Source organism: Microcaecilia unicolor, chromosome 3 (assembly GCF_901765095.1).
Source record: "Microcaecilia unicolor chromosome 3, aMicUni1.1, whole genome shotgun sequence".
Taxonomy (NCBI): domain Eukaryota; kingdom Metazoa; phylum Chordata; class Amphibia; order Gymnophiona; family Siphonopidae; genus Microcaecilia; species Microcaecilia unicolor.
The window spans coordinates 39,575,768-39,589,628 of record NC_044033.1 but is presented as its reverse complement, the minus strand read 5'-3'; the positions used below and the strand labels follow the sequence as shown (position 1 = coordinate 39,589,628).

At 41.1% G+C, this 13,861-nt stretch overlaps 1 protein-coding gene and 1 long non-coding RNA gene across 2 annotated transcripts in view; one reads left to right on the top strand and one right to left on the bottom strand.

The window, feature by feature from the left end:
* The window catches only part of NRXN1 (neurexin 1), a 2,115,739-nt gene that overhangs the window by 525,682 nt on the left and 1,576,196 nt on the right, over positions 1 to 13,861 (top strand). The gene's annotated exons all lie outside the window — the stretch shown is intronic.
* On the bottom strand, positions 259 to 7,819 carry LOC115465400. Its single transcript, XR_003941408.1, has 3 exons — positions 7,806 to 7,819; positions 2,548 to 2,549; positions 259 to 371 (listed from the first exon to the last, which is right to left on the bottom strand). It is a non-coding gene; the product is annotated as an uncharacterized LOC115465400 (long non-coding RNA).

Sequence of the window (13,861 nt, the reverse complement as noted above, 5' to 3'; positions counted from 1 at the left end):
AGTTTAGCATGTCACTGACTGAAATCAAGAGTTAATACAAAAAAAAAAATCAGATATAGTTACCAGATACCAACACCTGCTATCCAGATAAGGGGCATAGTTATCAATGCAAGGTTACTATTAAGACATGTTATTTTAACAGTAGGTCGTAATATTTATAGCACAGTTCCCATGTTATGCAATGAGACCAAGTTACTAATAGCTAGGGTTAACATGTCTTAAAAGTAGGAAAACAAACGGAGCAGGCTGGGCTGTTTTTGTGCGTGTATACATATACTGTAATTGGGTTATATTAATAAATCTTGTTTTGTTTGCCTACGATCTGCTCCGTTTGTTTTCCATCTTGGAGATCGCAGACCGTCTGCCTCTGTCTTAAAAGTAGCCCACGTTGATAACTTCCCCTTGAGTGCTTCTGACCTGGCCAGTCATCAATTTTCAGTGGCATTATCCAGATAGTGTCACTAAAAATCATTGTAGGCTACTTCAGCGTTAGTTTGGTTAGAAATGAGATTCAGGGGGGGTTGTTAACAAGGTGCAGTAAAAGGCGGGCTTTTATAACACATTGATCTTGGGTGCCAAGATCTAAAATGGTGCTGGAGACCCCTAGTGGTAGTTTCACTGTATTACCACTTGGAGTCACATTTCTGTATAAGGGCTTCTTTGCTCTAAATTGGCAGGTCCTGTTCTAAAATACATGCAAACGGAGAGGGAGTCAAAAGCACAGTGGATGAAGCACAGCAAAAAATAGCACAGTGAGCCCCAAGAAGCATAGTGGGCTCCAAGAATTATAGCAAGAAACAAAATGTTTTGGAAGATCTGTCATGGGCCTTATTTCAGCAAACTGCCTGTGTCAGAGGCCTTTCATGAATGTTCCAAAACAAATGAATTGTACCTCTTTATCAAGTAGAGATTAGTTGTTCTAATATGTAAATTATTGATGCTGCTGACTTGCAATATAGCTGCGCTAACTGATTTAGTGCAGCCACACCCACTCTCCACCCTCCAGACAAGCTTTATCATGGGATACCTCATTGTGCCTCACAGTAAGTCCTTTTAAGCTGTGGTAAGGACCCTGTGGAGGGGCATAATTGAACAGGGTGCCCAAGTTTTCCTAAGGGTGTCCTCGCAGTACGTCCCCACGAAAGGGCGGGAAAACCCGTATTATCGAAACAAGATGGGCGGCCATCTTTCGTTTCGATAATACAGTCAGGGACGCCCAAATCTCCACATTTAGGTCGACCTTAGAGATGGTCAGGGCTTTTTTTGAGGGGGTACTCAGGGGTACTGAGTACCGGCACCTTTTCCAGTGTCTCCTAAAATTGACCCATGGACCACAGGTTTTAATGAAAGAGCTCAGGCTCAAGACACCAATTCTGCCTTGTCATATATTCTGTGACTCATTGCAGGGGGCCTGGCTATTGTGGAGTGAGTCCCTCAGTGATCACCCCATCCCTGAAGGGTGGCCTGGCATATGAGTACTGGCACCTTTTTTGCTATAAAAAGTGCACTGGAGATGGTCGTCCCCGGTTTTCTGCGATAATGGAAACCGAGGACGCCCATCTCAAAAACGACCAAATCCAACTCATTTGGTCGTGGGAGGAGCCAGCATTCGTAGTGCACTGGTCCCCCTGACATGTCAGGACACCAACCGGGCACCCTAGGGGGCACTGCAGTGGACTAACTGATGCACTAACTGAATGGAAAAAGCCCTTCCCTTACCGATCCCTTAGTGATTCAGAAAGGAACGGGCATGCATGAAGTAAATCACATGCAAATGAGCTGCTTGCTGTTAGCTCATTTGCACACGATTTCCTTCCTAAGGAGGGGAAGCCAGTGCAGAGCAGCCAAGCGTTATGTCTGTATGCCAAAGACAAGCTGCGTGTATAATAGCCATCTAAAGCCTTAAAAAAACACAAGTCCAGGTGAAAATGTCCAAGGGTGACGGGCAGTTGAGGATGTCCAAAATGTGGATGTTTCTGTTGAGAAGGATGTCCATGCCTTTGCTATGCCGCTGACACCCCCTTTATTTATTTATTTATGTGGATTTTGGATCACAAGTAGCAGCAGTGGGATTTGAACTGGATTGCAAGACCAGTGCCCTAACCACTAGGCCACTCCTCCACTCCACTCTAGTACCTTGAAATTTGGTCATCCCTGTGGGGGGAGAGCAGTTTAGGACATCCAAAATGTTTGAAAGAAGGACGTCCACGCCTTCGCTATGCCTACGCTGACACACACACACCTCCCCTCCCCCCCAGGGACCTGCATACTGCTGCAGTGGACCTGAGTATGATATTTAAGGCTGGCAAAAAAAGTTTTTAAAGTTGTTTTTTTCAGGGTGGGAGGGGTTAGTCACCACTGGGGGAGACAGGGGTGGTCATCCCCGATTCCCTCTGGTGGCCATCTGGTCAGTTCAGGCACCTTTTTGAGGCATGGTCGTAACAAAAAATGGACCAAGTAAAGTCAGCCAATTGCTCGTCAGGGACACCCTTCTTTTTTCCATTATCGCTCGAGGACGCTCAACTGTCCCAGTCCCACCTTTGCTACGCCTCCGACATGCCCCCGTGAACTTTGGTCATCCCTGCAACGGGAAGCAGTTGGGGACGTCCAAAATCGGCTTTTTGATTATGCCGATTTGGGCGACCCTGAGAGAAGGACGCCCATCTCCCGATCTGTGTCGAAAGATGGGCGCCCTTCTCTTTCGAAAATAAGCCTGATAGTACGCAATAATGAATTGCTCACTAGAAGAAGCACTCCAATCCAATCTTACACCAGCTTCAGGTAGGAGTAATATTTTTGGATAACTTCTACTTACAGATGAATAAAGTTCGATCTTGTTTCTTCTTTGTTAACTGAGCTGCACTGGTTGCCGGTTCAGGCAAGGATCTCTGTTAAAGGACTGTGGTGCCCTTTTATGAAGCGAATAAAAGGGAAGTACTACCTGGTTACCGCTGGGTTAGCGTGGGAGCCCTTACCACCACCTCAATGGGTGGCAGTAAGTGCTCCCCTCCCCCCACGAAATGTCCGCACGGCAAGTGGTTCACTTGCTGCACGACCATTTCTTTAAGAAGAGGGAAACCTGCCTTTTACCCACTGCGGTAAAAGGGGGCATCGGCGCACATCAAAAACATATGCCAACACCAGAGCAGGCCCCCTTTTGCCATAACTTCGTAAAAGGACCCCTGTGTTTTGTATTTAAACTATTATACAGAGTCTGCTATGAGGACCTATCAGAAATAATTAATTCTATAAACACCAATTCAGCTTCTAGGACTTGTACTCATCTTGCCTTGGCTTTTCTATCTGCAAAGGATGTTAAATTTAAGGCATGTTTTTTAGCTTTTTGCCTTTAGAACAGTCTTCTCATCGAGATTCACCTTCTGAAAGGTTATTTTATCTTTTGCAAGGCTTTGAAGACTTATCTGTTCTGTTGAGGTTGTAGATGGTATATTTTTTGTGTGTTTTAGACTGTGTTTTTTTGTTGTTTATATTTTTTTCTGTTATTCCTGATGATTGTATCAGTGCTGTTTAGTTTGTATCTTGCCTTAAATCTCATACAAGGGAGTTGGCAAGTTATAAATCCTCTATAACATAATATAACATAAAAAAGATGCATGTGCAATTTGTTGGAAACATGTTTATGGACAAAAGAGAGCAGGGTGAAACGGGAAAATCTGTGGGGGAATCTCCGTTTGCATAGTTTCTTTTAGGATATGACAAATATTTCCTTTTGTTTGGCTAATATTTGTCTAGTAGGTTTTATGACTGTTTTTAGGTTTTAAACACATTTTATTATCTTGAACTTAAAATAATGTGGGTGAGAACCAGGGGCATAGCCACGGGTGGGCCTGGACGGGCCCAGGCCCAGCCACTTTTCCTTCAGGCCCGCCCAGCGCCCACCCTAACAAGCCCCAACCCAAGCCATCTTTTCCTGCCTCTTCTGCTGGCTCTCACCATCCGCGTGGTCTGTTTAATTTTAGTCCTTGAAGCGCCGTTCTCCCTCCAGGACCGCACCGGCGATTCTGATAGCCTTCTGCCAGCGTGCATCGTCGGGGGCGGGGCTTCTCCTTAGGCGCATCCCACCTCAGGACGCGCCTGAGAGGCCCCGTCCCCGACGACGCACGCTGGCAAAAGGCTATCGGAATCGCTGGTGCGGTCCTGGAGGGAGAACGGCGCTTCAAGGACTAAAATTAAACAGACCACGCGGACGGGGAGAGCCGTCAGAAGAGAGGGAGGGGATGGCGAAGGGAGAAAGCGCTGCCAAGGTAGGCCGAGGGAGACAGAAGAAAATGCCGGGGGGGGGGGGGAGGGAATATTTTAAAATTACTGTGTAGGGATGGGGTTGGGAACAGCCCACCCAGGTTAATGCGGGGCCCGCCCAAAATGGCAGGTCTGGCTACGCTGCTGGTGAGAACTGACCCTAAAATCCTTTTTTCAGTAAGCAGTGCCTTCTTTTCAGTCAATTGTACCCTCTTAGCAGATGCAAACCCTTTATTTAATATTCAGGTCACCTTCACGCTATGTTCTCTTCATGAAACTCAAATAGAATGGTCAACAAGACGTGTCCATTTTGTGGTGAAACTACACATTTGATTTTCTACACAGAACAGTGAATAATAGGGATGTGCTCACAGGACCAGAAAAATGGATTAAGTGTTTGTAATGTGAAAGTTCAAACACTAATGGCTAAAATAAGCTTAATTCAAAATCACACAAAATATTTGATGCAATATGGAAATATGATGAATCAAAGAGAAAAGGCCAGCTGAAATTACATAGCTTTATGTAATAGTAGAGATGTCTTCTGATAGCGATCTGTCATGATTTCAAACTGGACAGAAACAAAAAAAGGCAAAGATCTGCCACAGAAATGACAAATCAAAAGAAAAAAAGCAGATCAAAAAAGACAAAAAAATAGAACAGGAGGGTAACAGAAGAAGTGGTTTATTACAAGTTACCCGACGTGGCCACGTTTCGCCCTCAGGCTGCGTCAGGGGTAAAAAAACTACAAAATAAAAATACATAATGAGTAAAACATAAACTTCACCATTGTATATTTGATAATAAAACATATCTAAAAACACTATCACATCATATAAAATAAAAACAGATCAAATCTAAAAACATAATACAATAAAATATAACATCAAATCAATATCAGTTAAAAACATTCAGATTAAATATGCATGCAATAAAATAATAATTTTAATACAAGACATGATATCAACACAAAATATAATAATATCAACACTAAATGTATATCAATAGAACTGCATCGGACAGATAGGTGTGCAGCAGAAGCTCCTGCCCGCTTAATTTGCCTGTTGCCGCCTAACCCCCAATATTCAGCAGCACTAAAGGGGGTAGTGTCGCTGAATATCACCTGATAAACACAAACAATTTTGCCTCCTTTCCCACCCCCCAAATAATAATATTTCCATGCATGAGGTTTTTTTGTTTGTTTGGTTTTTTTTAAAAATAAATTACAAGAAATCAGGAAGAACAAATCCAACAAACCAAGTTAAATCTTAAACTCACTATAATAAACTTGGGTTCAGAATAATTTATCTTTTTTTATATATATATGTATGCACTTTAAAAAAATGCTAAAGTGTTTTAAATTGTTTTAAATGTGCTCAGACCATACCGTTTATACACATTATATCCCCAAGAGGAATATGTGGTGGTGTCACAATGGAACCATCATTGCACATGTGATGTTCCACCTCCTAATATTCGTGTATATACATACAGCTGAGCCCAAGTAGATCTTAATCACCGATGTATGCGTATATCTATGATACATATGTATGTCATAAACTACTCACATTAAATATTGTTAGACTTGAGCTCAAACCTCCGCCCATAAATTATGGTACATTCCATATTACCTCCTGATACATGGATAATAAAACATACAATTCAACGTTTGTTTAAACCTAAAGGAGGAATATATAACTCTAGTCTCTGCCCTGCTCTGCTCCTGCATTGTCCCAACACTGTCCAGATACTGTCAAAGCAATCTGTAAAGACAATCAGCGGTATTACTGGATAGTAGTACTGAATATCTATATCGGTGAGACTTATCTGGGTAGAATGTGCTGCCACCGGGATAAGTCATTTCAATTATCGATGCCAATACCTTTATTTCTCTGGATCAAATGTTCTCATTAGGGATGTGCATTCATTAGCATGCATTTGGTCTGTTAGTGCACTTAAAAAAAAAATAAAAACCGGTGCATGCAAAATCAAATTAACACACATTACCCTATGAATTAAGATGATTAACATTTGTTAACATGTTTCATATGTTAAGCCATTTTTATTAAAATGAATGTGTGAAATGAACAAATAAAAATCTGAAAAGGAGGGGAAGTGGCATAAACAAAAATAATAATGATCTGAAATGTCATCCCTATGCACATTTCTAATTCATGTGTTTTGGGAAACCGAGAAATATTGTATACGATAGACATTCTAACATCACTTCAGCCTAAGCACTTAGGGGGGCCTTTTACTAAGGCACGACCAAAAGTGGCCTGTGCTGGTTTAGGTGCGTGTTTTGGATGCGCGCTGGTCCGTTTCCTCATCGTGCCTGGAAAAAAAAGGGATTGCGGCAAAATGAAACCCAGCGTGCATCCATTTTTGGCCTGAGACCTTAACGCCACACATTGACTTAGTGGTAAAGTCTTACGTGCTAACCAGGCGGTAAGTTTCCAGCGTTCACCAACTGCCAATTACTGCCAGGTAAGCGCCCCGTGGTAGAAAATAGAAAATATTTTCTACCACGTGTTGTGGGCGCATGCCAAAAATGGAATTACTGCCCCTGGCGCGTGGTAGCTGGGCGGTAGTGCCAATTTGACGCACACTGGATACGCGTAGGCGCCTATGCGCCTTAGTTAAAGGACACCTTAGACTTACAAAGTTCTATAAGTTACGCAAGCCTATGTGCTTTGTAAACATGCCTATTTTCTTTTTTTATTATCTATCTTTAGGCAGTCCATATATTTTGCAATTTGGTTCTTGCTTTCTTGAAGGGCTCCCTATCTTTCATCAGCAATTACTTGGCAAGATACCTCTTGAGTAACTAGTGGAAAAAAAATTAACCTAAATGAATTCTTATTTACATCGCTCCCGGCTCGTTGAGCTGTAAAGTCCAATTTTATTTATTTGAGAACAAAGGTAATTTGGGTTCTTTTAGCAAAGTAACTAAGTGATAAATTCAAATGTCTGTGACAAGGACTATGTGCTACTGCTTGGATTTTATTTAGTTTCCTGGTACAAACACTAATATAGATTATTGGGTGATTAAAAGAAAAAAAAACAAGAAGAAATAATTACAGAATACATAAAGTAACAATATATTTAGGCTGCACATTATTCCAAACATATATATCCAGGGAGATATTTGACTGACTTTCAGTGGCTCTGAATAATACCACAGAATACAGAATATTTGCAGTGGATTTAATTTTGAATATTTTGCATGTATAAGGGACGTTTTACAAAGATGCACTGAGAAATGGACTTAGACCAGCTTATTTTCGAAAGAGAAAGACGCCCATATTTTGACCCAAATCGGGAGATGGGCGTCTTTCTCCCGTGGGCGGCCAAATCGGTATAATCGAAAGCCGATTTTGGGCGTCTTCAACTGCAATGTGTCGTGGAAACGGCCAAAGTTGACGGGGGCGTGTCAGAGGAGTGGTGGAAGGCGGGACTGGGGCGTGTTTATCGGCTGAGTAGAGATAATTATCGGCCGATAATTGAAAAAAGAAAGGCGTTTTTTTAGCGCAAATTTAGGTCACTTTTTTGGACCCTTTTTTTTAACGAACAAGTCCCAAAAAAGTGCCCTAAATGACCAGATGACCACCGGAGGGAATCGGGGATGACCTCCCCTGACTCCCCCAGTGGTCACTAACCCCCTCCCACCCCAAAAAAAACTTTAAAAACTTTTTTTCCAGCCTGTATGCCAGCCTCAAATGTCATACCCAGCTCCATCACAGCAGTATGCAGGTCCCCTGAGTATGACATTTGAGGCTGGCATAGAGACTGGCACAAAATATTTTTAAAGATTTTTTTGAGGGTGAGAGGGGGTTAGTGACCACTGAGAGAGTAAGGGGAGGTCATCCCCGATTCTCTCTGGTGGCACCTTTTTGTGCCTTGGTCGTAAGAAAAACAGGACCAGGTAAAGTCGTCCAAGTGCTCGTCAGGGATGCCATTTTTTTTCCATTATGGATCAAGGACGTCCATGTGTTAGACACGCCCAAGTCCCACCTTCGCTATACCTCCGACACGCCCGCATGAATTCTGGCCGTCCCTGCGATGGAAAGCAGTTAGGGATGTCCAAAACTGGCTTTCGATTATACCGATTTGGGTGAACCTGTAAGGACGCCCATCTTCCAATTTGTGTTGAAAGATGGGTGTCCTTCTTTTTCGAAAATAAGCCTGTTAGTCACTTACTGGCCTGGAGTGAAGGATGTGGAGCTCACAGTTATCTAGAAAAGATTTTAGACCGTATTGGATAGGAACCAACTACCTTGATATGTGTGGGTACCAACAACATAGGAATGTGTGGGACTGAGGTTCTGGAAGCCATATTTGGGCTCATATGTAGAAAATTGAAACCTACTGAGTAGGAGTGAAGAGTGAAGAGATCACGGAGCACCCTATCTTAAACGTCAGACACCACGGACCCTGATAAAGGATTCGAAACGTAGGCCAAAGTTGGGCCGTGGAGGGTGTCTAATAGACTGTTGAGTTAAAAAGATAAGTGCATAATCCGTTGATTAAATATATAGACGGTTTATTAGCTGAAGTATTTTGAGCAGTAGCCATACTTTTAGAATAAAAAGGAGGTTTTTGCCCATGATGATTTAAGAGACCTCCCTAAAATTGGTTTACCAATGACGGAGTGTTCCCTTATAATGTGAGGCTTTTTCTCCTCCGTTTAATAATTATTTAGCCACATCAGGAATGTGTAAGGATATTCTATAAAGCTATATGAGTTAATTATCATTCAAATATCCTTTTAAGCTCTTCTTTGAGATTTAGATTGGTCTGCCTCTAGTGAAACCATGCTGCCTCAGGTCTTGCAGTCTGTTAGATTCTAGAAACCTCACTGTCCTCTGCTTTAGAAGCGTTTCTATTAGTTTACTCACTACCGAGGTCCAGTGGCATCTATTCCATTATTGGTTAAAGTGGCAGAGGGAATTGTTGCAGAACAACTTAGTGAATACCCAGAGCAGTTTAGTATCCTACATGAATCCCAATCAGACTTATGGAAAGGTTTTAGTATGGAGACAGCATTAAGAACTCTATTGACAAGAGTAAGGAATGGAATTAGCCTTGATAAGTGAGTTGTTTAAATGCAATTTGATATGTCAAGCGCATTTGACCTGGTTGATCATATGTTTTTGATTTTGCTCTGCTACTGTGGAATAGGAGATTCAGTTGTGAATTGGTTTAAATGATTCCAGAGGAATCCATCTTACCAGGTTATAATGAAGGGAGTTCAATCCAACGCCTTGTTCCTAATTGTGACGTATCTCATGCCTCTCTGATATCTCCTATTTTGTTTAATATATTATTGCCCTCATTGGGTTTTTTTTTTATTGTCTACTGAAGGTTTTTGCACATTTATATATGGAGATGACATAGCAATGCTGTTGACATTTACTGGGGACTTTGAGATGTAATACCTGATATTAAAAGAGGATTAGATGTATTGGAAACTTGGGCCATGAGATTTCAGTTGAAACTCAATAGAGATAAAACTAAGTTCCAAGTACTGAGGAGTTGTTTTAATAGTTTGCCATTGAACAAATTCATTGTAAATGGAAGTAGCAGTATGCTGGAGAAGGAACCTAAACTTTTGGGAGTTATTTTTGATAACTCTGTAACTTTTCAATCACAAAAAACAAGCAGTTTTTAAGAAGGTGTTCCGAGTTCTTTGGAAACTTGGGAGAATGCAATATTTTGAAACTGAGTTATTTGAAATAATTGTTCAATCACTGACATTGGCACATCTAGATTACTGCATGTTATCTCTGCCCCACAAGAGCGGGCTCAATGTGGCTTACAATGTTACAAAAGGGTACAGTTCAGGGAGGGTATAGATCAAGGGGAGAGACAAGATCATGATGATAAGACAAAGGTACATGACAAGGTTGATGTAATCGGTGGTGAGGCGGGTACAGTCGATAGGAGGAAAGTTAGGGCTTAGTATTGCCAGTGGGATAAGCTGTCTCGAATAAAAATGTCTTTAAAAGTTTCTTGAAGAGCTGGTGGTCATCAGTCTCTTTCAGATGTCTGGGTAGAACATTCCAAGATTTCGTGCTGACGTAGGAGAAGGGTGAAGAGTAATTTATATTTAACATTCCTGCAACTTGGATAGTGTAACTTAAGGTAGGATCCAAATGGCCATGCTTAAAGTTAAGCATGATTCCCAGGCATACGCGCTGTTCTATAAACCACACCTAACTTTAAGCGAGCTTTTGTAGAATAGCAGCTATTTTTGGTGCCATATATAGAATTTATCTCATGGGGCCAGATTCTATATATGGTGCCCAGAAAATCCGTGCGGAAAACATTATATATTTAGGCACAGTCTATAGAATATGCTTAATTGATATCCTAGGGCCTAAAACGACACGCTTCCATTTACACCAACGAAAACATGGTGTAAATCCCAGCACATACATTTATGCACATTGGGCCATATTCTATAACTACGCATGTAAATTTTGGAACGCTCACGAAATGCCCATTTTCCCGCCCATAACCTTATCCCTTTTTGCCTGTGCACATTGGAATTTAGGCGAAGTGCATTACAGAATAAGCTTAGCAAGTTATGCGTGTAAATTCTAATTATTGCCAAATAGTGCTCATTATTACTTGTTTAGTGCTATTAACAATGCTGATTCGCTTGTTAATCAATTAAGCTACGTACATTGGTACAGAATGCGCTTGGTATTTGGCGCGGAATGCTAGGGTCGCTATATAGGATCCAGGTGATGAGGACAGTTCTGTAATGTGCGTCCCTGGTAGGAGCCTGTTCTATAAAGTAATTTAGGTGATTTAGATTGTAAGCTCTTTTGAGCAGGGACTGTCTTTTCTTCATGTTCAATTGTGAAGCGCTGCGTACAACTGGTAGCACTATAGAAATGATTTATAGTAGTAGTAGTAGGTGCTTACTTTCCTTTACAGCGTATCCAGGTATATATGCACTTTTTAGGTGTGAGCACTTACATCAGACATATTGCTGATGTGTTAACACCTAAGGCTTACAGATACCCAGATAACTTACAGTATTCTATAAGTTATGCATGTAAGTTTAAGCCCTGCTCTTTCACTGCCCAAACTCCACTCATGTATGCACCTTCCTTTGCGAATATGAGTTAAAAATAAGTGAGTATTCTACTGCTCCAATATTCATTTGTTTTGGGAAGCAACCTGGAACAAAATCCTGGAAATCATTCCTACAGAAAACCCCAACCCCATCTCCTACAACATTGTTATCCTTAGATAAGTACATAAGTATTGCCACACTGGGACAGACAGACCAAAGGTCCATCAAGCCTAGCATCCTGTTTCCAATCCAATCCAGGTCACAAATACCTGACAAGATCCCAGAAAAGCTCAATATATTTTATGATGCTTATCCCAGAAATAAGCAGTGGATTTTCCCCAAGTCAATTTAATAATGGTCTATGGACTTTTCCTTTAGGAAGCCGGCCAGATCCTTTTTAAAACCCCGCTAAGCTAACCGCCTTTATCATATTCGCTGGGAACAGATTCCAGAGTTCAATTACACATTGAATGAAGAAAAAATTTCCATGAATCATTTTAAATTTGCTACTTTGTAACATCATTGTGTGCCCCCTAGTCCTTTTATTTTTGGAAAGAGTAAACAAATGGTTCATGTCTACCTGTTCCACTTCACTCATTATTTTATACCCCTCTATCATAGCTCCCCTCAGCTGTCTCTTCTCCAAGCTGAAGAGCCCTGACATCATCATTCCTGATAAAGTGGACAAATGGGGACAAATTGGAGTGGAGGAGTAGCCTAATGGTTAGATCACCAGTCTTGCTATCCAGAGGTGGCCAGTTCAAATCCCACTGCTGCACCTTGTGATCTTGGACAAATCATCTAACCTCCCATTATCACAAATACAAAATTGGATTGTGAGTGCTCAAGAGCAGAGAAATTCCCAGTGTACCTGAAGGTAACCCACCTTGAGCTACTACTAAAAAAAAAGGTGTGAGTAAACCCCAAATAATTAAACATCAGGCATACCTTAGCATTACATTTGATAGTTCTTCGCTGGAAAAACAATACTAAATTGCACACTTTTGAATCATGGTAATACCCAAGTGCAATTCAAGAATACAAAGATGTTAATTCTATTCACATTCAAAATATTTTTCACTCTCAGAAAGCTTATTCACTGCTAGATAGCTTTTGCAGTAAGTTGAATGTCAATGATAATTAACATCATCTAATCAGCATTTATAATAGGTTTGCTATGGTTCTTTTTAAATATTGTTTACATTTTATAAACGTATCTGTTTATTCAAAGTTCTGTATAATTTTTCATAACTGAAAATCAATAAAAGGTAAGTGAGTATTTATGGAATTGTATTGTAGGGGGGAATTTTAGAGCTGAAAAATAGGCACCAGGAAAATTCCCTCCTAGGCGCTATAATATCAAGAGCATTCCGGAAGCACCCTTTATAGAACCCACCTAGAGGGGATTCTTCTGCTCAACACTGGGCGTGAGGACTTACGCCAACTGAAACCTGGTATAGATCCCGGTGTGCAACTTGGGTGTGCATCCTCCAAATTCTATAACACTGCACATAATTCATTGGAATGCCATTGACCTGGCCATTTCCCCTTTTGGGTTGTACACAAGAGGATTTAGGCATGGATCATTATAGAATTGCAGTCAGCCAGATCCACGTGTAAATCCAAATTAGTGCCAGTAATTTTTTCCTATGCAGGAGAGTGTTTATACCATGGAGCTAGAGCCTTTTCCCTGAGGAAGTTTTTTTTTCAAAACCTGGCCAAGTCGGCAGAGGTTCTCTTCTGGTTAAAAGTTGCTGCCATCTACTGCTATTTGTAAAAACAAAAAAAGAAAAAAAAGATAAGTGTTTATATTTCACTTCATATGTTTTTGAAATAAGTTAAAGTTATGCACTTTTTGAAATACTACTTTCAATGAAGATCTAGATGAGAAAATTTACAAAGGGCGCCACAACCATTGTTCAATAGAGCAAGGAACATTGAGTTCCGATGGTGTGAGCTGCAGTAATATCTGATGATCCCCGGAAAAAGAGAATAATGCTTCATTGTATAGTTGAATTTGCTTACAGTTCTACTATAATAATGCTCCTGGTCAAATCTAGATAAGATATTTGTGATGGTATAAATTATAAGAGTTGAAATATCTTTTGTTTGGGACATTATATGCTATTACACACTTTCAAGTCCCCACATATAATATAATATCTACGGTCCCTCTATTGGAATAATTAATTGTTAGCAGCCAATTACTGATTGTTAATGGCTCATTAACTAAGGGGACCCTGTTACTAAGCCCACTGCGGGCTTACCGTACGCCAATCTGGATCTACCGCAGAAGCCCAGAGGTAGTTCCCATCCCTAGTGCGTGCCATTTCTGGCACTATAAAATTCTGTCCTATTTTTGTAGTGCCGGAACTTAACTGGCAGTAATTGGACAGCGCCGCTCACTGCCCAGTTACCAACGGGTTAGCAAGGGAGCCCTTACCGCCAGCTCAATGGGTGGCGGTAAGGATTCCCCACTAAAACCGCCATGTGATGAGTGGTTCACTTACCGCA